Genomic DNA, 24689 nt, shown 5'->3' with positions numbered 1-24689 from the left:
ATTATTTGTCAGGTTTGTGAGCAAAAGTAAAAAATAAAAGGGCATTATGGGCTTACAGTCTTCTTTCATAATTCAAAATACCCTCTAAGCATTTTCTAGGTAAAATTGAACTTTGAAAAAGTTCTCCAGATAGAATAGGTATGGGGAAAGGTGGTGTTGCTGCTTATAGCAAGAGACGTCACAGCTACTAGTCAATAGGCGATGGTAACCCTCTAAAGATTTGACTCTCTATGCACTTTATGTGGGGCTGCCCTTGGGTCTGGTCTGGAAGCTCCAGCTGGCGCAAAGTTATACAGCCAGGTTGCTGATGGGAGCTTCAGGTCGATAACATGTGACACCATTGTTATAATAGCTGCACTAGTTGACCATCTACTACTGAGCCAGGTTCAAAATTAGTTTAGGAACCCCTGGACAATTTGGGTCCAGAGTACCCAAGGGACTGCCTAAAACGCTTCCTCACTCTCAGTCACTGAGATTATTTGTAGCAGTGCAATTGGTTGTCTCCTGTGTTGGCAAGGCTTGCTTGACACCAACACGAAGTGGAGCTTTTAGTGTCATTGGCCCAGACCTGTGGAGCACCTTGCCAACAAGAGATCCAGTGGGTCTGAAGCCTCTTACCGCAGAGACCAGTGGCGTAGCGTGGGTTGTCAGCACCCGGGGCAAGGCAAGTAATTTGCGCCCCCTAACCCGTGGATTTGCGCCCCCTAACCTGTGGATTTGCCCTAACCCCAGATGTTGCGCCCGGTGCGGCTGGCCCCCCCTGCACCTCCCACGCTACGCCACTGGCAGAGACAGCTCATTTCCATCATGCCATCCCTAGCACATTGCTGAGAGGTGTTCTTGTGAAAATTGCTCCTCCACACTATGAGCAGCTACACATGAAGAGCTCAGCTGGTTAGAGCATGGTGCTGATAACACCGAGGTCGCAGGTTCGGTCCCTGTATGGGACAGCTGCAAATTCCTGCATGGCAGGGAGCTGGACTAGATAATCCTCAACTCTACAATTCTGATTGACTCACCATGCTGAGGCCACCATGCAGCTATTGGTGGGAACTGGGCCTAAGAAGTCTGTTACCACAGACAGCATATCTCCTGTACGTTCTTTGGAGTGCCTCCGTGCTGCTGCAGCTACACTTTGGGGTCACACCCATTCTTCCCGAACCTGTCTCTCTCACCACACCCAAGCATTTAATTGCCCAAAGCTGGCTTTTTTCTGCTGAGCACTACTCACACTGCTCCCCTCCCTTCAACTCAGATACTCTCCACAAGGGCATGCCACAACTAATAAGCTTCACTGTTATCCTCATATGCAGTTTAACTGTGACTCACTTTAGAGTGGGCAGCACAGCTTTCCTTCTAAGCCTCCACACAATGTATTCATGCTAATATTCTGGCTGCGGCATTTGTTTTCTTATTGTCAAAGGCACGGGCGTTTCACAGAGAGGAGAGGACACTGTTGGGTTTTCAAATGTGCTGTGTGGAAACTGAAAGCAGCAGTCAAGGCAAGGAAGGCTCTGTTGTATACCCCAAATGTTGAAATCCTATGAATGTTTATGCAGAAGTAAGCACCACTCCCAAATATGTGTGTATATAATTGCACCCTAAATGCTGTTGCTTCCAATGCCTTTGCCAGGAACAACAGTGTTTGTTTTACTTTCGTTTGAGTTATACACCACCCTATTTTAGAGACTAACAGTGCAAACCATGTATAGTCAACAATAAGTCCTATTGGGGCTTACTCCCAGGTAAGTAGGGTTAGGATTACAAAATGAGGGGTTGGGGGTTTGGTGACCCAAATCGTTGCATTCTTGTGCTATACCATCGCTTGCCCATACTGTGTGTTGGCAGCAATTTGAGTTCCCGTTTAATTTGGACAGCCCACATGATGTTACACTCCAACGACACCTATCTTGATGCAGACCAATACATCTACTCTCCTGGAATAATTATTTCCTTCTGACTTTAGTGTGCTGCATACACACACACCTATAGCAAGAGCAATTTTGATGGACATAAAGCAGCATTTATTTATTATTATACCTCCCCATTCTCCAAGGAGCTCAAGGTGGCATCCGTTGTTCTCCCTCTCCCCATTTTGTCCTCACAAGAACCCTGGGAGGTAGGTTACTCTGAGAGACGGTGACTGGCCCAAAGTTACCCAGTGAGCTTCAGGGCTGAGTGGGGATTGAACTCTGGTCTCCCAGGTCCTAGTCTGACACTTTAACCACTACACCACACTGGCTCTTTCCAAGTGGAACTAGGGTGGTCAGATACAAAAGAGACCATAGCTGCTGCACTTTAAATTCCCTCTTCTAAACCATGACTGAAGATGAAGGAACCCTGGCCTCTTTTGTATCTGTCCATTCAGTGAGGATCTTGAAACCGAAATTGAACTATAAACAATGATGTCACATTCTGAGCCTGGTTAAAGAAGAATGTCCCGTGGTATCAAAACTAGCTAAATCATTACAGCATGAACTTTTGCAGATAATAGCCTGTACTACCACATGGGGACAGTGCAGCTGATAGTTCCTTAAAGTATAGGAAGATTTCAACCATTACTGCACTACCCGAATTACAACCCATGTGGATTTGTGAGAGAGATCAAATTACCCCGCCTTCTAAAACCAAGGAAACAAAATAATCTCAGCAAGGTTTAGGGGAAATCCAGATTTAAATGGAGAGTGGGGAGTCATTTGCCACAAGGCTAACTGAGCCCCCAAATTATACAAAACTAGAGAACTTTTGCCTGAAAAGAAAACGATTCCATACATGATTAGACACAAATGATGCTGTTGAGTCACAGGCAAGACTTGCTGTGTTTGGCTGAACAGCAAATTACATGCTTTCCTTCCCAACTAAAAACACCTGTCCAACTAGATCACCAGGTTACTTCTGCAGGAAAAAAACAAACAAACCAAAAAAGGATTCCCTTGGAGCCATCCTTGTGGCACCACGGCAATGTACTATAAGAGAAACTGGTGGCCACATCCTGTGCTTTGCCATCTGCATTGTACATGATTTAAGAGAAAACTCTCCATCTGATCTCTTGGTCACACCCAAATCCTATTTTGGAGGGCGGACTTTCTTTCTCCAATTTCACTCCACAATGCCCCACACATGCTAAGGGGCAGCAGACCAACTGAAGATCAGTTGCTGGAGAGGAATAGCAGGAAAGGGCTATTGTCTTAAGACAGGGAGCATCTTAATTTGCCCAGAGATTTGTGTAGTAGCTGGATGTGGGGTGTGTGTGTGTAAAAAGGAGATTAGGATCCCATACATGCACCATCACAAAAAGGATAAGACACAGACCTGCATGCAATTGCATAAGCTTATTTATATGCACGGATACAAATTTAGAAATACAGTCATACCTCGGAAGTCAAACGAAATCTGTCCCAGAAGGCTGTTCAACTTCCAAAATGTTCGGAAACGAAGGCACAGCTTCCAATTGGCTGCAAGAAGCTCCTGCAGCCAATTGGAAGTCGCATCGGACGTTCAGGTTCCAAATAACATTCACAATCCAGAATACTCACTTCCGGGTTTGCGGCGTTCGGGAGCCAAAACGTTCGACTCACAAGGCATTTGGGATCCAAGGTACGACTGTAATTGCTATCATTTGCATAGAAATACATCTCACCCTAGTGGGGAAGACAGTGACCTGTGTGCTTGCTCTGTCTACTGTCCAAATGCTGGCTGCTGACAGGTAGGTTCCAGGCCCCATTCCCCCTTCTGAGAGTCCTTTTCTTTAATCTGAGCTTGGGACTGGATAGCCCTTCTGGTAGAGGACACCTTCAAAGAGAGGCGTTTCCTCTGACAGCCCTTCAAAAGGTGGATTATTATTCTTTGTGAAGTATGAAACATGACCACCCTAAAGGAGATGGAGGTAAGTGTGCGCGCACGCAGGAAAGAGACAAAGTACCTAGCAGGGTCCCTGCCTTCAGGCCCTCCTAGCAGCCTCCTTCTGTGAAACATCTGGCCAACCATTGTGGGAAGCTAAACGCTGGATGAGGGGGGCTTTAGGACTGACCCCAACAGGCCTCTTCGTAGGACTTCCAATTCTAGAACGTAAAGCAGTACAATGGAGTATGCAATAGAGTATATAAGTGCATAAGTGATACAATTAATACATGTAAAAATTATTAATGAGACTATATTGTACTGTATTTTATTGGTTAATTTATCTCTTTCTTTCCTTTCAAATTATCCACATTCCTTTCCTTTGACATTATTTTTTCCCACTGAAAACTTTTGAGCTATGCTTCTCGTCTTTATTATTTGCTTTCGGGGAAAAGAACAAAACAATGCAACGCTCATGAAAAGAGGCAGTGACTCTCATAAGGCAGGCTATTGAAACAGGGGGATTCAAACACTTGATTATACCTACAGAAGAATGGTGCTGCCATTTGGCCCCCTAGGGACTTTTGCATTTAGAGTAAAAATGTTGAATGCTCTTCACAGCAGACCCCTTTTCGGCTTTGCGAAGCAAGCGCTTAATATCTCTGAGTCATGGAACACTTAAAAAGGCATGAAGCAATTAGCCAAGCATTATGTTAAAAAGAAAATCAAGTCAAACCAGTAATATTTTTGCATGGTTGCCAGGTTTTCCTTTTTCTTTATTAGCAGAGCTGGCAGCTGCCCATCTGCAGGGACAGCAGCCAAATGATCTGACAAGATGGAAGGCAAAACCAGCCATGGCAGCAGAACATCATGTATGCAAAACAGAGGTTGCCACCAAATCCCTGTAAAGTGTGTGCATGTGAGTGAGTGAGAGATTCAAAGTGGAACATGGGTAGATAGGCTGATAAAATACAGCAGAAAGCCTTAAGCTCACTCTGTACGTGAACCCTAGAATATACAGCACAGAGGGGGCCCCTTCTGAGGGTTTTTTCCTCCAGGCTGCAGCAGGGAAGGAGGAGAGGGTAACTTTTCTTCCTGCAACATGTGGGGGGATTCTAGTAATTATCACATATGCACACCCACTGGATGCAAATGGAATAATAATAATAATAATAATAATAATAATAATAATAATAATACCACCAGCACAACTGCAGGCACCTTTAAACTCAATTTCCCAAGGTACCAAGGCAAGGAAACTCAGCAAAGGAGCAACAGGGTGGGAAGTAGAGAGACTGCCATTTTTATTTTATTTTTGGGGGTAGTTGTTGTCCATACAATGATAGTGTGTTAGTGGCAGATTTATATGTGTGGACTTGACTGTCCACACATTGTTTCCTTCATTCGTTGTTCTGCAGCCCCTCCAAAATCTTGCAAAGCAAGCAACTCCTCCAAGGCTGGGCCTGACGTCTGTCATTGGACTGAGACATTGCACATGCACCTGACATCTCCACCCTGGAGCAGCCCCCGCCCTGCCAGGCAGTATCAGCCCTGCGTGCTGCAGATAAGGCTGCAAGAGCATGGTGGGTGGATCTTATCATTTCTATAACCTTCATGATGTGCCAAGCATTTCACAGACTTTACTGTGTCGCACTCGCAACAAGCCTGTGTGACTGTTACTACCATTTTGAAAAAGGAGAAAGAGAGAGAGCGCAGTTTGGCCAAGGCCAGGCAGCAAAATGCTAGCTTTGAACCCGGATCCATGTCCACAAAACTCAATCTGCCAGCCCAGGCTCAGCTCTCAGGCAACCTTTTAGCCTGGGTATGTCTCTCTCAGTTCTCAGGCCAGCTCTCACCCCTTATATGGCCTGTGACCCACTGTAATCATGTGACCATTTCTGCCCTACCCCTTTTCTTTAAAGGGCTATATGCAACACAATAAGCACAGGGGTCCATTAGAACTTCAGAGGAGACAGCCAAATTACCTCAGAATCTCTCTTATTCTGAGTAAAACATTCCCATTTCTGTTCAAAGCTTTACATTTTTCTAAGCCCTTGGCTTCACAAGTTAATTTTAGCATGTTCAGAATCCCCCACGTGTTAAGCATCAGTCCCATCTCATTGTTAAATTTCCAATACGTCAGCTTTTTAAAGAGCTACTTTCAACTGCTGCCTGTAATGTCTCATTGAAATTACGAATGCATTTTTTAAATTTGCTTCTGTTATTTGCTTGATTGTGCTTCAGACTCCATCCCAGAATGTGTGTGTGTGTTCTTTCCATCTTCTGATTTTTATACTTTTGCAGATCTAAGATGCTCTCTTTTCTCTTCAAGATTGCCAGATGTATTTATAATAGTGGTTACTTCAGAGGATAGCAGAACTATTCACATTTTTCTAGAAAAAGAGGCGCGTTCACCATGAACACCTGCCTCATTCTCTTATACAGTAATGGCAATGGCGCCCACCTGACAGGTGCTGGAACTGGGTTCCGCTGAGTTCCGGATGAAAAAAGCCTGGCACATGACCAAGTTTGACATCATTCTCATCAGCTTGGGATGGTGAGGAGGAGGAAATAAGTAGGCATGTAGATTAGAGGCTTTATGGTGCAGTGAAAAGTAGGACACATTGTGCCAGACAATGGAATGGCTCCTTTGAAATTTGACCAGAACCCTGCATTCTACTGATTTCATGGTGGCTCAAGACCTTGGCAGTTGAGAATGCAAATTTATTTATCAAGATTTGGTGGGTAGCCACTGGCTAGTAAAGGCTGAAAATATGGTGCTCTGGCTAAGTCATTCTGTTATCTGGGGCATGATAACAGGGGGCTAGAAAAGAAGATGGAACTTAAAAGTCATCAACTGTAGACATGTTTACAGAATTAACCACTATTATAAATATACGGACCCATTAAAAAGTTGAGTAGCAGCTACTTCCCTCCCAAATATCCCACCTGAAACAAATCCCTATAGAATTTATGGTGGGCGTACCTGAAAGTAATTAGGCACTGGGCTCAGATTGTACAATATATAAAGTATAAACTCTGCATGCATCACTTGTATAATAGAGTACATGTGACTACTTTGATTGCAGTTACAGTCTTACAAGGAGAACAAATCCCTATAATACAAAGGGATCCTGTTGCTCTTTTATCAACAGCAGCAAAATTTCAATTACATGATTGCTGGAAATGCAGCCGGACACCTTCCATGGAGGAATGGTTTGATGAAGTATTGAAAATACTTGATACAAGAGAATTCTTGAAAAGTGTTTCCCCTTCCTAACACATATGGACAAGAAGAAGAAAAAAATCAGAGATGTTAAGTCCCATCCTTATTCTGTAACATGAGCACCAAAGTTTCAGAATGATTTGGGGGACAGACTGAGAGACTGGTGTTCTGATATGGAGTTTGGATTTTGATATCCCGCTTTATCACTACCCAAAGGAGTCTCAAAGCGGCTAACATTCTCCTTTCCCTTCCTCCCCCACAACAAACACTCTGTGAGGTGAGTGGGGCTGAGAGACTTCAGAGAAGTGTGACTGGCCCAAGGTCACCCAGCAGCTGCATGTGGAGGAAGCGAACCCGGTTCACCAGATTACGAGTCCACCGCTCTTAACCACTAGACCACACTGGCCCAGGGAACAATGCTGAACCCTGAGAGAATTTGACCAGAACATTGCATTCTACTGAATGCTGAACCCTGAGAGTTAATTCTTCCAAGATGGCTCACGTCATACTAATACATAAATAATTATATAAGATAAACACGAGAACTTGGGGAAAACGCTGCTAGAGCAGACCAGTGGCCCATCTGGTCGAGCATCCTGTTCTCACAAATCAGATGCCTATGGGAAGCCTGAAAGCAGGACATGAGCACAACAGCACTCTCCCCTCTTTTGTCATAAAACATGCAGTGCCAGCCCAAGGTGTTTTGCTGCCTGAAGTGGAATCTACCGTAAGCAGTCCCCCAGAACCAACACTTCACAAAGTTTCCCTGCACTATTCAGATTTCAATCCCTCCTGCCTTCATCTACAGCTATTCCAGTGTGCCTCCTCCCACCATTACCACCTGAAGCAGGTTGTTTCCTCTTGTCAATGTGGCAAGGCTGCCTTCATTAAAGTGAAATTTCCCTCAGGTTTCGACTTTCTTTCTTCTGGAACTTTCTCTTTGTCTTGAAAATACAAAGCGTCACTCTAGCGACTTGAGGCTTTCCTGTCAACAACACCTGCGATGATTCAACTTCTTCCACCCATTTCGCCTCCTCTTGGGAATTTCACACCAATAAGCTTTAACTGTTAGAATTTTTCTGCAAATCATGCAGTGAAATATGAAATCTACATTGATTTGGGTGGTGCTGGTGGGGGGTGGATCTCTACACGTTAGAGGTTCATTGATAAGACTGATGATATTAGGAATATAACTATTGCAGGAGTAATTTTTCTTTGCTTTATAGCAGGGATGGGGATCCTTTGCCCCCCCCCCCCCGATGTTCTGGACCTGCAACTCCTACCAGTCTCACCCAACATGGCATGTGGTCAAGGATGATAGGCATTGTAGTCTAGTACCTCAGGTTGTCCACCCCTGCTTTAAAGAATTTAAAGAAGGCTGAGAATGATTTAATGCAGAACTATTTCTCGTTGGGTTGATAAACAGCTTTTGTCGGGATGTTTTTAATGTCTGATGTTTTGTTATGTTTTTATATATATTTCGTTCTGTGTATGTGCTGTAAGCTGCCCAGAGTGGTTAGGGAAACCCAGCCACATAGGTGGGGTATAATTAGACGAAGAAGAAGAAGAAGAAGAAGAGGAAGAAAGATGGTGAGAGTTAGAAGATTATGGTTTTATAATTAAAGAAGGTTACAAACTAGGAGGGTCAAAAGCCCTGCATCTATGAGCTTCCTGGCTGAAACAGCATCTCTTAACCTGAAATAGTTCCGGAGACTATTTCTGATGAGAGATATGCAAAAAGTGTCATTATTTAATTTAAACACTAGGCGGCACTGGGCTTATTTGTAGCTAGATGGAGGCCCACAGTTCTTATGGCTGTTCTGTTTTTGTCTAGACATTCTGACTAGTGTGCTCTCTAAGACTATTATTATTATTATTATTATTATTATTATTATTATTATTATCATTATCATCATCATCATCATCATCACCACCACCACCACCACCACCACCACCACCACCGTTATAGCATTAATTTCCTCCCTTTGTTTCTAAGGCGCTCAATGTAGTATACATGGTTCTCCTCTTCATTTTTTATCCTCACAACCAGGGGGGAGGGAGGCAACTGCACCCCCATCAAGTAAATCAATAAAAAAACTTAACTAACTGAGGTTCGCCCCCCCCATAAAGCCTACCCCCCTAACATAAATCCTGGCTGTACCAGACAGACAACCACCATGTGATATAGGCTAGGCTGAGTGAGAGACTGTGACTGGCCCAAGGTCACCCAGCGACCTTCATGGCTGAGTGGGGATTTGAACCCTGTGGTCTCCCAGGTTCCAGTCCAACACTCTAACCACTACACCAGGGTGCATCTGCTTCAACCTCTGAGTGCTGCAAAGCACATTGGAAAGGGGGGGGGGTTTTCAAAGGGAAGGCTGAGATGAGCCTGTCACCTTCAGATGCCTGCTCCTCCCAACACACACATCATGGTATAAAGTATGAATGTGACAAAATAGGCATCTGGAATCACATATATCATGCAGGTTAAAAGGTGTATGATGAGTTGCATCTCCTTTTGGAGTGGCTGGTGGCACTGTTTTTCTCCATCTCTTTGTTCAGTTTAATTAGTTGTACCTTACAGTGCAATCCTAAATGGGGCTGGACTGGGTGCAAAGAGGTAGATCTTCTGTCATTCCTAAAGCCCTGGACTAGCGGGAGCCGGAGTAGGTGATATTGGGAGATCTACCTTAATTTTTAACTCCAAGCAGGTTTCTTTTGCAATCTCCCCAGATGATTCCACTAGGGGATGAATCAATAATTTACACCCGCTCTAGGTTGGTGTGGATTGATTCTGGGACCTCTTCAGGTCATAATTCAGCAGATTCCAGTCAACCTCACCTGCCCCCGCAGAATGCACATTTCAGAGCCCCACAACATCGCTTGTGGTTGATCTAGGCTGGCCCTATTTCCCATGGTGTCTGTGTGCTCTGTGAGAGGAGCAGCCTCCCCGTCAACAAGACAGGGCTGCTGTTCCTAACTCTGTCCATCCAGCAGATCATTTTAATATTGCTCAACGTTTGGAACTGGATTTCTCCTATTGATGTTGCAAATCCCTTCCCTAGAATGAAGTGTCCATTAGGGACAAATCTGGGGAAAACTTAAGTAACTAGGTAGGGGTGTGTGTGGGTGTGTGCAGTAATTAGCATAATGTTTCAACAGATCAATCTGGAAAGACAAAAACTAGGGTTTGGAATTAATGTTCAAGACAATAATTATTAGTCTGCGAATGAAAAAAATAGCCACAAGATGGCACTAGAGATGTAGGGGAAGCACTGCAAATGTTTTGCTTCAATAATATGATGACTCGTTTTAGCTTTTCATTTGTTTGTAACATTTTATTTTGCAGGATTTTCATGCATGCAAAATTGGTGCACAAACAGTTTAAGTACCTAAGGTTGCCACTCTTGAAAAAAATGGAGCTGTACCACAGAGTGTTTATCTTTATGCTTTGAAAAATCACATACAGTACCGGTACTTATTGCTCTTAGGTTTGAGTTACTGTTTTTTTACCTTTTAGTGTTGGTTGTGTTATTTGCCCTGTGATATGCTTTTCAGAAATTGGTTGCACTTGAATTCTATTATCTAGAAGTGAAGTGTGTACGGGCAACAGCAGAGAGAGCAGAACCGTGCAGCGATTAAATTTCCAATAGTGCCAAACACTAATCCTTGGTGTCAGAACACGAGTGTTGCAACTACACAAGAATGTCTTCCTGTCATTTGGGAAAACGTTGAAGCTGTTTGTAAATCCACAACTGGTTTTCTATCCTGTAGGAAGGAAGCCCTTAAAAAACACACTGGGCCTTTTTTTTTTTTTAATCAATATGCTCCCACCCCACCCCCATAATTTAGCTATCTTGTTGGCTTGTTTGAATGCCTTGCAAGTTTCTTTAGGCTGCAGTCCTATGAGTGAGCTCTGTTGACTTACTTCTGAGTAGACATGTATACAGAGATTGTGCTGTTTGTCCCACAGGCGCCAACCCTGCGCCAGCCTCAGCCCTTGCCCTTTGCACACTTGACTGACTTCTACCCAGCTGCAGAGTGCTTAGCACTTAGTAAGCTCAACTGTCTGACCAGCCAAGGGATAAAATACAAACATGTTTGCTCTGAAAACAAGAATATGCACATCCATACCCTTACAGATTTTTTGGACAGATGACTTGTGCCATCTGTTCATCCACATCTTTATTTAAATCAGTACAAGGGTCCGTCTTTCCTATATTCCCATCCACCTTCAGGGATCACTTTATTTTTGAAATCCCTTCCACAATCTGTGACATCTTTGCAAACCACACCTTCCTTGCAGAGGTGCCAACTTTTCAGCTGACCCCTGTAGCCCTCCCTTCAACAAATATTTTTATCAACAGCAGTTAGCAGGTGATGATGTTTACTTCCACACCAGGGCAAGAGACAGGAGAAGGACAGGCCTCTTCCTTCTTGATGCCATTACCTGATCTGCTGTGATGTCACAGCAATGTCAGAGGTCCTCTGGTCCCCATTGCCTTGACTGCTCTCTTCTCATGTGCTGCTTCCACTTCAGCTCTACGAAGGCATTGCTTTTCTGCAATAATCTGAAAACCAAATCAAAACCATTGTTCCATATGACTCAACACAGAAAGAGTAGAAGTTATATTGCTTGATTTTATATTGCTCTAATGTTTCCATATGAATTGTTGCATGATTAGTTTGATTTCATGGCCCATCTGCACTGTATATTTATAGCAGCATCATACCCCTGTAAGCATGGCTTCCTGGGAGCTGTGGTTTGTTAAGGGTGCTGAGAGTTTCCTTCAAAGAGCAAAAGTTCTCAAGAGTTCCCTGGAAAGAGAGATTGACTGATAAATAACTCACCAGTACTACATCTCTGTGGGGGGAAATGGAGGTTTCCTAACATCTGTCCCCCTCCAAAAGCTCAATAACAGATTTACACTTTTGGGAATATGTTCCCTGTAGGTGGGAACTTTTAATTTCTGGCTTTCTCTTGTTCTTCCACTGCCTTTTGAAACTGTAAAATGGTGCTGCTTGGATGCTAGCCAATGAAGATAAGCTTTGCTCGGTTGCCATCATTATGGTTCAATTAAATAAATCTTAGTCAGTAAATCACCAATTGATTGATTAAATTCCCACTAATTGTGCATCTGCAGAAAAATCAATAATCCTCATTTAAAATGAGAAGGTTCCCCCCCCCCCTTTTGACAAAAAAAGAGGCTTTTACAGGCTTCCCCAAAGTGAGGGATCTAGGAATAAGGTCCAATTACTACCCCCCCCCCAATTGTTTCATTATAGCAACCCATGTTCACACAATAATAAGCCTAAGTGATAGACCACAGCCCAGCCCAGGCTGTAAAATACAATAAATCATGAACAAACCAGATGGAAGAGGTATGTCTTTAGGTCCTTCCAAAAGGCTTGAAGCATGGGAGACCACCACAGATCCAGCGCAGGAAGTCCCAAGGCTATGAGGCCACCACAGAAAAGGCCCTCTCCCTTTTTCCACCAGGAGACCTATCTTCATCATCAGAGCGAAGGAAGCCTGGATCCTTGATGGGCCCAGCATGCTATTCCCACGCCTCTGTGGCTCTGATAGCAAGGTAGTTGAGTTCATGCCTGAGGATCCTTTCACCTTGCCCAAACCCGCTGGTTCCCACATGGAGCAGCTTTACCCTGCTGGACCACAGCCTAAACTCCTGTGTTTCCTCCTGGGCCAGGGGTAGAGGCCATGAAGAGCTGGGAATTTGTCCAGCTGGCTTGGGGAGGGGAAGCCACATATAACTGGGGTGGAGGAATGTTTCATTTGACTGAGATAATTTTAGTAGATTGATTTGCAGCCCTATAACTATTTATTTATTGATCACACTCGAGCCTATTCTTGCTTTAGAAATTTGAATGGCTTCCTAGCAGATCTCCCACCCATTAGCTGGATCCAGTCCAGACCTCCTTAGCTTCACCACACTACTATAGGATTGGTGTTCCCAGACCAGGCACTTGGCTCAAATCCCGGCAAAACATCTGCTGCCATAGGTAATCTGACCCCAAAGATCAGACATTTTTGACGCTGTATTAAGTAGCAGTGATAAGAGGAAGGCAGCAGCTAAGGCCGGGGAGGGGGGCCTGAGCAGTGCTGGTGCCATCCACTAGAATTGCCAACTTTAGAGCTCTTGTGCTTTTCAGAGCAGGCAAAAATTCAACAGGTGTAGCAGGCTTTCACAGTAGGCAGAGGAAGCAACAAGGGCAACATTTCTGGCTGTTGTGAAGCTGCAAACCTTGAGTATATGGGTTTCATTTAACTAGTGCTCCTTGCCAGAGCTCATGAAAGCCAAGGAGATTAGCTATGGCAAGCAGTCCTGGCTTAAGTTAAGCCCTGGACATGAGTTGGGGGCAGAAAGGTGAATATGGCTTCTAGCAATCTCCCCCCACTCAAATGAGCAGCTGCAAGGTCTCTCTATCTTTCTCTGTCTCTCCCCCACACAGAGAGACACAGAAAAAGGAAAGTGTGTCTTATCTCCAAAGTAGAAGCCATGCTTGTGTTTTATTGTGGGTGTATTCTTCAACTCTTCTTGACACAACAACAGTGCATTAGTGGCAAATTTATTCTGCTTTATCAGTTGTTATGCGACGCTTCCCCAATCCTACCACATTTTGCTGTCTGGAGGAGTTGCAGCACAATAAATGTAGGACGACAAAGAGAAAAACAAAAACCCCTCAGACTCAGAACATTGTGGCAAGAAAAGTTATGGAACTTCCGAGGGAAGTTGCAGGGTCTGCACTGATTGGAAATGAAGTCGTATGATCACCCCAAAACGTCTGCAGGCACAAACAATATTGAAAGAAGATCATAAGCACAAATAATCATAATTTTAAAAAGGATGCTTGGAGGACTCCTGTTCTGTTTCTGGGTAGAGGCCAGTTCAGGTGAAATTCTGTCTTAAAACAGTTAGGTTACTTGCATACGGTGCATATAATCCTGGGAACCGTATTATGTTGAGAGTGTTGGTTGTGGTAGCTCTATGAGAGGCAAACTCTAGCTCCTGGGGGGTCTCTGGAGAAAGTCATGTGCTTTAATTGTATGACGTGGGTGTGATCTTAAAGGCACAGTGTCTGCTTCCAGCCCTTCAGCAACATCCTAGCACACCTCATGGGGCGATGGAAGGGGAATCGGCCCTAGGAGGTCTCAATTGAGCCAGAGATCCCAGTCCTCGACTAGGGTGGGCAGGTGAAAAAGAGGACAGGGCAGCGCAAAAGAGGGAATTGCACCTGGTGAAATTCCCTCTTCTACACAACTACCAAAGGTGCAGGGAGCCCAGCTCTCTTTTTCACTCGGCTACCTTACCCAGGACATAGGTTTAGAGGGATGGGGGTTCACGGCAGCATAGTGGGGGTCCTGAGCAAGTGATTTTCCATTTCAGTTCCCATCTGTGAAATTAGAGCAATGATTTTTACCTAATGTAGGAGGCGGGAAAACACAAGCAGGATAATAAAGCACTTTGCAAAAATCAACGCTTCAATCCTATGCACACCAACCCGGGAGGAAGTCTTGTTGAGCTCAGCAGGAACTTGCACCTGAGCAAACATACTTTGGGCCTTGCTGCACTTTACAGTATCTCTCTAGGTTTCCCTGCCGTTTCTCTTCAGAAAACTTTAAAGCTTCATCCAGACGTCAGGAAGTTGCTTTGGCAGGAGTGAGCAACACACTCTTTGTCCTGCACGACTCAAAGATGTCCTCATTCCACACAAGCAAAAAAAAAAAAAAAAAAAAAAATGCTCTTGCCTCCCTTTCCCATCCCAGCAGGCCTTTTGAGCAGCAGTTTCCCGTGTTGTTTTGTTTGCCTTGATAATCTAGCTGGACGTGGGGGCTGACACAGACAAACAGCACCCAGCCCTTTTCAAAACACGCTGGAAGGTGGCTGCAGTTCACGAGAAACATTTTGTGTCAAGATCACCACAGGGGAAAAATATCAAATGGCAGAGGACAAGGATATTCTGTCAGCCTTTGTGCAAAACTGTGTTACTTTTTCCCAAGGCTTCAGCCGCTAAAAAGGGTGGACCAGCAAGCAGCACGAGAGGAATGCCTTGTCTCCAATGGGTGCCACTTGTGGGATGTGAAAGGATATTGTTCAATGGGCCAAGAGCTCTACTTGAAACACTGTACCAGATGACCTTTCAGGAACATGAATAAACATTCTGCTTAAAAAAGAAGGATGAAAATTTTGCAAGCTACAACTTGGAATTAAATCATATAATCCAGGCTCCACCCCAGATTGTGGATAGTGGAGAACAAAATATCACTGCAAACAGCAGTGCCATTTTTAGCTCCTTTCTCTTTAACGGTGGACACTTTGGGTGCCAAAGGAATTAAGGAAGTGGCAATAACTAACTGCCTGTTATAGTTTAACTTTCTTTCCTTTTTTTGCCTGCCTGATCGGGACAACCAAAATACCCAACCGTTTTTTGTCCTTGAAAAACGTACCAGGAAGTGCAGGTTTGCTTCAGCTTTGTACAGTCACTCCCTTCCAGGAAAAGCAGGGACTCTGCTTCTGCCAAGTCAGTCTTGCTCTTGCCTCATTAAGTTCCTGAGCAACCTTTTCCGAGTATCTGCTGTGGTTTCTCCCCTCTCTCTTTCTGCAGAGGCCAATTATAAGGCAAAGGCTTCAATGGCAATTGGAGGTTGCAGAGCGGTGCAGATCGCAGAGGCCAAAATACTGCAAGCACTTATGTAAGCTTCGTTCTGTCGAAAGGTGTCAGTTTATGCTCCTCACCAACCTTCCATAAGGACCAAATTAGATATGGCAGGGGTCAGCAACCTTTTTCAGCCAGGGGCAGGTCCACCGTCCCTCAGACCATGTGGTGGGCCAGACTATATTTTTTTTGGGGGGGTGAATGAATTCCTATGCCCCACAAATAACCCAGAGATGCATTTTAAATAAAAGGACTCATTCTACTCATGTAAAAACATGCTGATTCCCGGACCGTTTGCAGGCCAGATTGAGAAGGCAATTGGGCCGGATCCGGCCACCGGGCATACCCCTGAGATATGGCATTTACCTTGCATCTATGCAAAGATGCACTTGGGTTGCAATCCTAACCATGCCTCCTCAGAATTCAACTGCTACTGAATTCAGTGGGACTTATTCCCAGGTAAGCAGAGTTAGGATTGCAGCCTTAATGCCGCTTATGCGATGGCCCTGTGTGCGCGCGCTGCTGTCCAACATTTTGTCAGTAAAATTATCCGCATCCACCCTGGTAGCTCTTGTCTTATATTCTGCTGCATTAAAGGTGCAGATTTAGGATGGCCACGTGAATGAAGATGACACCCATCTGCTGAAATCCCTTCTGGATAACTATTAAAGGTGCAGAAGCTTTGTCCTGTTTTCCATCTAGCTCCCTCCCCCTCCAATTTTGGGGGTCCCAGCACTGGTGGGAGGAGACAGCTCTCCCTATGTTTCAGCACTGGGCCAAACCTCTCCCAGATGGAAGGATTCATCCTTCTGAGAATTTCACAGAATGACAAATTCCACCCAGTTCAATTTTTCATGTCTTTGATGCACTCTAATGAGAACAACCGGAGAGAGGGAGTTCAGTCAGCCCAAAGCATTTCACTGCCTGAACTGAAGGACAAGATGTCTCTCCCACTCCCAATTCATGTGCAGAATCCAGCCATCCTGGCAGGTGAATCTCATTTCAAAACTTATTTCAGCATCTTATTTCAACATTCGCAGATATTGCAGCCATGTGCAGACCAAAACAAGATTAACACATTCTTTTGCCTTGCTCTTTCAATAGACACGACACCGTTCATCACCACTCAGCTATGTATGCAACTTGCTGGGCCAGACGCACTCTCAGCCTGACCTATTTCACAGGGTTCTTGTGTGGATAAAATGGGGGAACACAGGGAAATGCCTTTCACCAAGTCAGACCAGTGCTCAATACCGTCAGACGGGCAGAGTCCTCCCCAGCCGTATTGGGAGATGGTGAGGATTGAACTTGAGATCTTTTTGCGCGCAAAGTAGCTGCTCTGTCCCTGAACTATGGCCCTTTGGAACCTTGCCTTGAGTTTCTAGGGAGATATAAGTAAGATAGCATTATACCTGCAATGCTAAGTGACTAGTAAGGGGAAGTATCCAGTGACTGAGGGGTCGAGTTGTAGGATCTGAGTTGCCTTGCACAAAAATGCTGCTTTAGTTGCCGCACTACAAGCCTTTGTTTATACCACAGCCACTGAAGCAACACTATACAACTGGCCTGTTGAGATGCCACTCAGTTAAGGGAGGACAGAGCAAACTGTGCAGGCCTAAACGGGTCAAACCCTTTGGATTCCCAGCAACGACCCTGGTGGCAGCCTTGCAGGGCCCCTCCCAGCCCCTCAGATGCCGTGACCTTTTCCAGCCCTTGCTCTGCAGGTTCTTGCGTGCATGCTGACCACAGGGCTTCGTCGCCAAGCTCAGTGCGGTGGTCCTCCCTCATAAGCAGCGCAGAGGGTAAACAAACAAGCGGCAGAAATTACCCTGCGGAGCGCCCTGGACTGGTTGCTCCCCAGCACTCTGCACGGAGCAGAGCTTTGCAAGCGACGGCAGTTGACGGCGTAAACAAGCCTCCCCAGTGGACTGCCTTGACCCAGACTTTGAGGAAAGCAGCTGGCCAACTGCCCGTGCTCTCATGTTCAGCCACATGGCTCAGGAGCAGCCAAACAGGCGGAGAGGGTTGCATTTTCCCAGCTGTGTGATCCACTCGCTACACTTGGCCAAGAATCCGCATGCAAGCCCAGCGAGGAGAAGAAAGCAAGCAGCAGCTCCAGCTCCATTGTGCTCCCTCTGCAATAGAAACCAAGACTCTGCAGGTTGCCAGATGTCTTTTTAGTTTAATAGGCATTTGTAATGCTTGAGAGCTGGTTTCTCTTCCAGAATATTACAGCAATTATTGCTGCAAGATCTTTCTGGTTCAGTCAGTCTGCCAGTCTGCAGAGAGCAGGATAATATCAGTCTGGGGGCTTGGGTCTAGCCTGTTGGCCTCAGTTGCTCACCCCAACCCCCCTGTCATAAACCTTAGCGCCTATCTAGGTATCCTTTATATTGCACATGTATGATTATTTATGCTCATGATGGCTATAGGAAACCCCACTTTCAACACCGTTTGAGCCTGCTAAAGTTTCAAGATAGACATACTGCTTCATTTCCATCAGCACCTGTTGCGTAGCTTCTCGCTGAAATTCTAGGGCCTCTGAAGACATATTTTTTCTTCCTGGTTATATGTGCTCATGATGGTATCAGGCCAGTCAAATGCAATCCCAGTTTCAATGCTGTTTGCATCTAAAACTGTTTTGGAGTAATCACACGGCTTCATTTCCAGTCAGTGCATATCCCGTAACTTGTCGCTGAAATTCCATAACTTTTTGTTACCACACATGTTCTGGGTTTTGTTTTTAAACTTTTGCCCTGCTTTTCATAGAATGGTAGTATTGTAGAGTTGGAAGGGACCCAGAGGATCATCTAATCCGACCCCATGCATTGCAGGAACCTCAACATCAGTTCCCCATCCAATTGGAAACCATACTGGACCCTGCTTAGCTTTGCAAGCTATGCTAGTTACTGCTGTGCCACTAGGAGGACATAGCGCTATAGTTCAAGACTGCACCTCCAGACAGCAACAATGCAGTAACATCGTAGAAGCATCGCAGAACAAATTATGAAGAGAAATGATGTGTGGACAGTCCAGTATAAACCCACTGCTGATGCACTATTATTGCATCAATTACATTGTGCAACATGCACCTGCCAAAAGACAACATTCTGGAGTGACCCATTATGCACACCCCTTAATTACCCCCTTGGCTTTCTACTTCTCACCCTGTGCACAGCCAGTTATGTTCTAAGAGGGGTCCAACTCGTTCTCGCCCTGACAGCTCCCCATTGCTCAATATGCCCTGAGAGTAAAGGCAGCATTCCCCCTCTAGCAAGGCTTCCTTCCTGGGCAGTGAAGCTCCTGGCAGCAGCTCCTGTGCATTGCCAAGCAAACAAAATATCCCTGGGGCATTTTATTCAAGCTATGCCATGACGATGCTTATTCCTTGGAAATCCAGTGAGGTCATAGCCGCTGGAAATGTCCAGCAACAACTTGGTTACGGATTATTTATTTACCATCAAGCTGTAGTTATTGATTTCAGGATTTTGCATGAGCCAGGGTTACTGTGGGCAATGTGAGAATGGAGGGGAAAGTGTAATAAATTCCTATGTTTTCCTGACTTCTGTTTCTTGTGAACCGCAGGGCTACTGGGCAGGGATTGGGCTGCTAACATGCCTAGGACACTGCAGGAAAGATACAAATGCTAATAGCCAGTAGTGTGGTAACTGGACAGTGTAGTGTACTGGTTAGAGTGTTGGGTTAGGACCCGGGAGATCAGGGTTTGAATCCTCACTGAGCCTTGAAGCTCACTTCCTGAGTGACTTTGGGCCAGCCCCTGCTATCCTACCTCACAGGGTGGTTGTGATGGTAAAATGGGGAGAGTGAGAGTTGTGTACACCAGTTTGAGCTCCTTGGAGGAAAAGATAGGTTATAAATATAAAAATAATTAATTAATTGCATGGCATAGTGTAACTTTACTTTTTTATTTTTAAAATAAATAAAATAACCACCCTGGGTTGCTTTGTGAGGCTGAGATGTAAAAATAAACAAAAATAACGGTGCTGTTGAAAATATTTTGTATTGGTTGAATTTGGAAAAAATTGATATTGCAACCTAGACACTAAAAAAGAATAGAACAAGCCCCAACATTGGAGGGCGGGGTGGGCTGTATTTAATTTCCTCTCTGGGACCCTGCAGAAAATATCCATGCTTTCTTCTTTTGTATGGACGTGTTTATATAGGAGTGGAGCACAAGGCTTTTACGCTGCCGTGACGTGTCTAAAAGAGGGAAACTGTGCGGTTGGGGCAAAGCTGTAGAGTCAACAACAGGAAGGATGCAGTACGGTGACTGCAACACGGGATATAGTCGAGAACTCATGGCGTGGAAGAAACTGGGCTGGCAGCAATTGCATCAGTAAGGAGGGTTTTTTTTGCAGGTAGGTGGGGAGGAATAACCCATGAAACAGGAAGAGAAACAGACAGAACTCATTGTCCTCAGTAAAGAAAATAAATAACAGCTCCCTTGTACTCTGTAGGTATCTAATACGTCAAGACTTCAAGAGTGAGCTTTCAGAGACGCATCTTGCTTCAAAACCAAGTTGCACCTTTGCATCTTGTATATTTAATACCACTTTTCTGTTAGTCAAATAGTTCATTTCTAATTGCTTGCTCGATTTATTAGGCAAGCCAGGACATAACCTAAGAAAGGGGTTGCCCAAATAGCACGGAAACTTCACATACATTTCCTCAGACATGATTTTCTTCTAGCAGTTTCTCTCTACCCCAACCCCCCGCAAGCGTCGTTTCTCACAGAACAAAAGAGGGTTTCCAGGCCTCATGAAGAAGGGAGCTGTTGCTGCTGCTTCCACCAGTGCACACTGCTCTCAGGGAAAACCCACACTAGTTGAAAAATTTCCTTCTGCAAAATGACAGGCCTGCAGTTTACTGACTGTGGAAATCTAAGATCAATGAAGGAAAGAAGATAGCAAGTTCCTGTTGGCCAGAATGGATAGTGTCATCAACAGCCCATCTGGGACATCCCATTTCTTTTTAGCCCTCCCACACTGACTGCCCATTTCTCTGGTAAACTGTCTAAGAACAGCAAGGTTGCAGATTTTTTTGGGGTGGTTTTTTCCCCTTTAAAAATGTTGAGGGGTACTCTCATTTTCCTACTCATATTGAAATACTGCCTCTCAATGAGGCCAAACTTAGAGTCACAAAATGTTTAGGGGTATGCATACCCCTGCGTCCCCCCAGAAAAAAAGCACTGGTTTCAGGTTTGATCCCATTTGGAACAGCTGCATATTCCTGCATTGCAGGAAGTTGGAGTAGATGAGCCTCAGGATTCCTTCAAACTCTACAATGCTATGGTTCTATGATTCTAAGAAATGGAGCCTTCCTATTAACATCTGCACAACAGCATACAGATATGTGTGTGTGTGAATAAATATGAACTCTTGTTCACCTCTGTACAGTACAAGACACTTCTGAAGACTCTCATGCCAGTGTTTGATCTACAAATCTAAAATATGCTTCATGCTTTTTATAGGTATCTAGGAATGCAACAATTGCTTGCTCAAATGCTTCTGGAAACAGAACAGGCGTGAAGTCTGAATGAATTTGGCTCACAATGAAAATAGGGAAAAGAAACACTGGTTTGCAGTCATCACTGTTACTAAACTGGTTTCCATTATCGGCTCCTCTGCCAATGTGACTGTTATGTACAGTCATACCTCAGGATGAATACGCTTCGGGTTAAGCATTTTCGGGTTGCGCTCTGTGGCGACCCAGAAGTAACGGAGTGCGTTACTTCCGGGTTTTGCCACACGCGCATGCGCAGACTTTTAAAATGACGTCATGCGCATGCGCAGAAGTGCCAAAATGTGACCCATGCACGCGCAGACGTGCGGACACGGGTTACGCTTGCTTCGGGATGCAAACGGGCTCTGGAACGGATCCCGTTCGCATCCCGAGGTACCACTGTACTAAGCTTGGATCCTAGAACAATAGGCAAGTAGGATCCTAGAATGCATCAACTGATTGGCCTGCAGGAAAAGACCAATCAGGCTCCAGGAGGGAAGCAGAATCAGCCAATCAGCCAGGACTCATTGTGTAAATAATGTATATAAAAGCCTGAGGTTTGGGGGGCAATTGATTCACTTTTTTACAAGCTGCAATAAAGAGCATGAAATCACTACAGGACTCTGAGTGTATTTCAGTGACATTCCCTCTTGGAGCAGATAGTGGTTTGGGGGCACAGTTTAATGGGGGCATGAAGCAAGGCTTAAAGATTCAAGCCATAGTTTCCTCACCCCTGAATTAGCCTGATTCACAAAAGCCCTGAAGAATATAATATGATGGACCAGATCCTCTTGGCCATGGTGATTAAGGTTTGGCCAGCTTGACGTTCTAGTTTCTCTTTTTAACTCTTATGTTGAGCAGTCCACAAAAGTGGGAGATGGCTGGGTTGTATCTGTGTATGCTGTGTTGTGTCTTGCTAGTTAGCATGAGAAGGGGCTAAGTCCATAGAGCTGTATTGCTGATAGGCAGCTAGTCAAACCACAGAAATACAACTGGTAGAGAGGGCTCTGTGTGATGTCATTTCCCCTCCTTTCCTAGAATGGAAGGAGCATATAATACTTCCTGTTCCCCTCTCTCTTCCTTTGACCAGCACTGGATACAGACATGCCTCCGCCTGCTCCAGTTTTAGGCCCATGCCTGAAGCTGGTTATACTGTAAATATAAATATTTTGCCTGCGTAGTTTTTACTGCTGCCATTGTTGTGAGCCAATGCATAATTATAAAGTAAGTAAATCTTATTTTTAAACTTACTTTACAAGCTCTTGCCTGATTCTTTGTTAAGCGGGGTAAGAAGGGGGGGAAACCAGCTTACTTCATTAGCTGGACTTGCTCAAAGCAAGGCTTTACAGCCTAATTCCTTTTAATTCTGCTGCCAACAAGGATGGAATTTTGAAACTCTGTTCAACCCACACACGTGGGAGCCTGGAGGGATAAGTTGCAATTAATATATCCTCTCCTACCCGTTGAAACCCATGCCATAATTGACACATTGCTAGTGAATAAGTATGTTGACATGCTTTTGTTTTTAGGAGGCCACAGTGGAGCTAGAGGTCTAGTGCTCTTTTCATACATTGAATGTCTAGGATGGTATGAACTGATCCAGTTTAGTAAGAACATACTACTAACTATGGTCTACCTAAAAGCTTCCCAAGTTCCTGACTGAGTGCCTTTAGCACACACCAGGATGACGCAACCCGGAAGGAAAGGTATCCTCTTGCTCAGGATCATTGCATCTTTCTGATGCCTGTAAATAAGCCTGCAATTCCACCAATCTGCAGTGCCAAAAGTGCAAGGGCCACTAGGAACGAGCCAGGCCGCTTTGGTGACAAGGAGCAACGACACGGATGAGAATGCGTTTGCCCACATGCTGAACTGATGTGTGTCTGTTTTATTTCTAAAATATAGCAACTGTTTCACCATGAATTCAGTGTACACAGCAAAAAACAACAACCCACCAACCCTAAATGGCAGATAGTCATAAAGATGCTAAAATCAATCAATCAATCAATCAATCAATCAATCATAATACAGCAGAATGGCATATCATAATTCACAGTCAGAGCCCTTTCACTACTACAAATCAATCACAGTTAGGCATCATACCTGAGATTTGCTGAAGGGGCAACTTCCAAGCTTGGTCGCTCACTCTAATTTTTGGAAATGAAGCACAGGATGTGAACACCAGACGACTTTTCTTCCCCATCCTTGAAACTCAAAGCAGATGCCTTTAGCCTATGGGAATAGAGGGTATATTACGCAGGGCTGCTATGCACTCCGCAATTCTGCAGGAGTGCAGAAGAAGTGTTTTTGTTTTTTCTTCTTTTCTATCCTGCCTTTCCTCCAAAGAGTTTGTGAAAGTGTACATGGTTCCCCACAACTTTATATTCACAATAACCCTGCAAGGTAGGTCAGGCTGAGAGATAGTGATTTGTTGAAGGTCACCCAGTGAGGTTTATGGCTTTGTGGAATTTGAAAGCTGGATCTGCTTGGTTTCTGATTTGACACTCGACTTCTGCGCCACACTGCAGGCTGATAAACCTCAACTTGCATTTAAAACTGAAACAAAACCCTAGCCCTGATGGCTGTGAAGATAAGATATGCTTGGAAGTGTGTAAACAGAGGTGGCTGAACAAGATTCCCGGGAGCTGGGGTAGGGCTTCAGTGCCATGAACAGCTCCTTGTCTGTTCTGCAACTAGAAAAACCAGAATAAGTTATGCACGACAGTCAAAATTTTAGAAAAAGTTCTGAAAAATAAGATAAAACAATGCAAATTCTGAACTTGCATAATTTATACGGATAAGAGAATCCTAATGTTCTTGGTGCAACATTTGGATTGCCCATTAACAGAATTCTACATGTTTTTGGACAGGGGAACTATCCTTGGAATTGCTGATGGTTTCACCTTTCCTGAGTTAGAAGTAAGAGGAACATCAGAAAGCATGAGATTTATTATCACAGCATATTTGTTTTACGCAAACCACACACAATTTGCATAAATTTCAAGAGCATTTTGAGGCTCTCCCATCGAGCGGATGCAAACAACTTCCCAAAATAGCTTGGAAAACCAGTTTAGTTTTCTTTCTTTCTTTCTCTTTCTTTCTTTCATTTCTATACCGCCTTTCATCCAAGGATCCCAGGGCAGTTTACATTATAAAAGCACAAAAATACATAATATAGTAACAAACAAACAATACTGTTCCCTCCCGAGCAATAGTTGGGTTTTTTTTTAGAAGCCCAGTTTATAAATGACAAGGAACTTTGCTCAATTTATTCTTGACATGGTTACTGTTCAAACAGCTTCCCTTACACAATTTACTATTTCCCCCTCCACCCCGCCCACAGAGCTCAAACAGATGGCTCTTGCTTTGACACGCAAGAAGCTTTTTCACTTTTAATGCACCTCTTCTGTTAGTCTACCTAGCT

The 24689-nt window shown here is 44.5% G+C and overlaps 1 long non-coding RNA gene across 2 annotated transcripts in view; it reads right to left on the bottom strand.

Moving 5' to 3' along the window:
• Positions 1 to 10573: 10573 nt before the first annotated feature.
• Positions 10574 to 24689, bottom strand: part of LOC114598874 (uncharacterized) — a 29976-nt gene continuing 15860 nt past the window's right edge. The window contains exons 3-4 of one of the 2 annotated variants that reach the window (XR_013392900.1): positions 23369 to 23497; positions 10574 to 11637 (exon numbers count right to left, since the gene is read on the bottom strand). This is a non-coding gene — a long non-coding RNA (uncharacterized LOC114598874). Of the gene's footprint in view, positions 11638 to 16054; positions 18022 to 23368; positions 23498 to 24689 lie in introns of those variants that run through there. The other variant, XR_013392899.1, reaches the window with a different exon arrangement.

The sequence above is a fragment of the Podarcis muralis genome, chromosome 5 (genome assembly GCF_964188315.1).
Source record: "Podarcis muralis chromosome 5, rPodMur119.hap1.1, whole genome shotgun sequence".
Taxonomy (NCBI): Eukaryota; Metazoa; Chordata; class Lepidosauria; order Squamata; family Lacertidae; genus Podarcis; species Podarcis muralis.
Note: the sequence above shows the minus strand (reverse complement) of the source record. Positions and strands in the feature narration are given on the sequence as shown.